Source organism: Chinchilla lanigera, unplaced genomic scaffold (assembly GCF_000276665.1).
Source record: "Chinchilla lanigera isolate Chin_1 unplaced genomic scaffold, ChiLan1.0 scaffold00019, whole genome shotgun sequence".
Taxonomy (NCBI): Eukaryota; Metazoa; Chordata; class Mammalia; order Rodentia; family Chinchillidae; genus Chinchilla; species Chinchilla lanigera.
In genome coordinates, this window is record NW_004955420.1 from 11,704,928 (window position 1) to 11,708,281 (window position 3,354).

The following is a 3,354-nucleotide window of genomic DNA, read 5'->3' on the forward strand; positions in this document are numbered from 1 at the left end:
TGAGCCATAATAAATTTCCCCAGCACCACTTTTTTATTCTAGAATTCTTCCATTAGGTTTCTCTTCTATCGCTGACATGTAAAAATCACAGCTTTACAATATATAATCTTAATGTTGAAAGTCCAAGCACAGTGCACATTAAACTAGCTACTACTACTCAAACTTTTTCATCAAATACAATTTTTAAAAAATAATACTTGAGCCGGGTGTGGTGATGCACACCTGTAATCCCAGCACTTGGAAGGCTGAGGCACGAAGATGGCCCCAAGTTTAAGGCCAGCCTGAACTAGTGAGATCCTGTCTCAAAAAAACAAAAGAAAAAAAACTTCACTTAAAACTAAGGGCAAAAACAGCCATATCTTGCTTAAAAATTCCCTAGGGAAGAGAGTCTGTAAAAGATTTCCCATATTATAGAGGAAATTTACTTTCTCTTCTTATAAGGTTAAATTCTAATCAAAGGCACACATTTAAAATGCCATATAAGCAACAACAGTACTGTCCATAAAATAAAGCAGCCCAGTGTAGGTGTAAACAATTAAAATGTAATAAACAAGATTTGGCGTATCTTTTCTCAAATTTGTCATTACAATGCTCTTTCCATGAAAAATTCTTCCTCCTGGAAGTTTTCATGTACGTTTTAGTTTTTAAAAAAGTACCACACTAAAATAATATGTGAAAAGATTTAGTCGCGGCAATTTCACCGAAGTTTTTATTGCCTCTGTTGGGAGGATGACAGGGATTGGAAGGAACACAACTGAACTTACAGCGATGGCAGAGGATACTCACTAACGATAACCCTGATCTCAAGTATCTTTTGTGGGCGCTTCTAATTGTACACTTGACTATTTAAAAAGCATTACATTTTAAAATGGACACCTGCTCTGACACTGGCAAAAAGGAAACCGGTTCAACCTGAAAGAGTCAGCATGGGGAGCTGAGCAGAATGGAGACTGCAATGCTGATGGATTAAAGCAATTCAAGCTCTATGTGTGCGTCTCCCTCTCACAGACTCTCTCTCTCTCTCTCTCACACACACACACACACACACACACACACACGTAAGCAGTTTTAGTACACAATATTCCCTGTACCCAGACATTTATCTTTAGAATAATCACAACACATCCAATCAGTTCTCTTTTCAGCCCTAGTAATAGCTTTGTTTAATTCTAAGATGCCATCATAGTGAACAACCTTAACTTTTATGCTACATAATTATATTCAAAGCTTTATGTACTTTTGTTTATAATTACACAGTAATTATAAATGTTTAGTACCAAACTGATGACAAACGCTATTTTGTTGAAAAGGTCTTGCATTTAAAAGAAAAGTCTGTGAAACCCAAGGCACTAGGCCACAACCAATACCAGATTTTTATGAAAACAATTTATATTGGGGAAAAAATGGTATCTCATTTCAAAACACAGCATACTTGAAATAATGTGAAAATAGTATTGTAACTCAAAATCTTTAAGACAGGAAATGAAAGTACATATACTTGTATCTTTTAAGATTTTTTCATAATTGAAATTCCTCAATATTTACAAAAATGAAATTAAGACACACTGAAAACAGCAGGATTCTTCCCCTTTTTTTTCTTTGAATAACTAATTCCAATAACCTGAATAGAAATTTTCAAATTTTTTTGGTAAAATTAAACTCTTGAATTAAAAGTTATGACTGGAATGTTAATAAAATATCTCATCAATTTCAAAATTATGTTAATGAAAAGCAATTTTAATAAGTCACTGTTTCTTGAAATCACTTCTGCATCTGCATAAAATGTCCTGCTATTCTGAAGTACATTCCTTTATTAACATCAATACTAGGCCACAGACAGTGCCTGGATATACCAAGCAAAATCTGTTCCTAGTCAAGACCATCGTCATTCAAAACTTAAAGTTCAACATTTTTAACCTGCCTTACAGAAATGTTTAAGAAAGCAATGAGCCCTTCCTTAACGTGACAGTAAGTGAACAAAAAGGAGCAATTTAGGCAGGAAAGCTATTCATGGGTCTCATAACCAAGAAAAGGATGGGGGGGGGGGTTCCACACAAGGTAGCATTTTGTTTTGATGTGAAAACGGAGCTAACATGAGCGAAACAAAAACAGTAAAAAGACTAAATAATTTACAAACCTAGAAGCCAGATTGGTATTTTTCATCAAGTATATGCCTGCCTGAAAATCTCTGCTCCGGAAGTAAGTATTTGGCAACCACAGTGATTAGCAGTTAAAGCAATTTCAACAAAATAAGAAGTCATCAAAAATGGACTACTTGTCTGAAAGAGCAGTACCTATTTATACAGATTGAACTTCATGGCTCATCATCACAACCATTTCCAAAATTTAATTCATACTATCCTTTTATAAATTAAGAGAATTTCATTTGTGTTCCGTAGCGCGATGACCAAAAAGGAAAAAACAAAAACAAAAAAGTAAACCCCTCATGCCTAAATTTAGGATATTGTATTGTATAGCAATTCAAAACATTCAAAACAAATTAAATAGTTTAACTTATTTGATACGCATATAAGCATTTCAAAAGCATAATGAAATCCAATTATGTGGTGCATAATGTAGACAAGAGTGGAATCTAACATTATGCCGACTTTTGCTAAATAAAAGCTCCCTGTAGGACCATTACATATCAACATGAGTAAGGTAAATGCAGACTAATTCTGTGGAACCTTTTGAAATTGAGAGTCTAAAACACAATACGTTTTTCAGGTAGGCACCAAGTTATTCTAAAAATTTTTCACAATGGTTGTTCTGATACTTCTTTCATCACATACTCTACATCAACAATACATGTGATTTGTCAGGAAAAAAAATCCCCCCAAACCAAAACACCATTCCAGATCCTGTACACTTAAATATATCACTCTCGTTGGAAGTGCTATCAGCATAGTCTTTGCAGCTAGCCCAAAGCATATATTTAAGAAGTTTTTATAAATTGTTTGTGATGTTCATTATGTTTAATTCTTATGCCAAACTGTTTTCTGATGAAGACAGCATTGTGCTTTATGCAAGAATGGAAACCTCAAAATAACCACCATAAAGCTTCTAAGACTTATGGGAGAATAAACTAGGATGGTCCACAGATATTAAGATGAAATCCACAACGTTGGAATTATAAATGTTTAGAGCGGCCCAGACTAGAAGACAAGCCCAAACCACCATTAGAAGAATGAAATATGATATGGTCCAAAATGTATCCTTAAAGTTTTGTCTCAACCCTCGGCCTGAATAGTGAGGATTGATCTTCAGTTCAGTCCAGCCAGCAGAAATTGACTGTGCAATTTTCCGTTGTATTTATTGTACAGAATATGTACATTCTAGAAGGTTCCTTTAGTG

At 34.4% G+C, this 3,354-nt stretch overlaps 1 protein-coding gene across 1 annotated transcript in view; it reads right to left on the bottom strand.

The window, feature by feature from the left end:
• Nucleotides 1–1,721: 1,721 nt before the first annotated feature.
• Nucleotides 1,722–3,354, bottom strand: part of Dcun1d1 (DCN1, defective in cullin neddylation 1, domain containing 1) — a gene marked incomplete in the record, with an annotated part of 40,823 nt that continues 39,190 nt past the window's right edge. The window contains 1 exon segment of the mRNA XM_013513568.1: nt 1,722–3,354.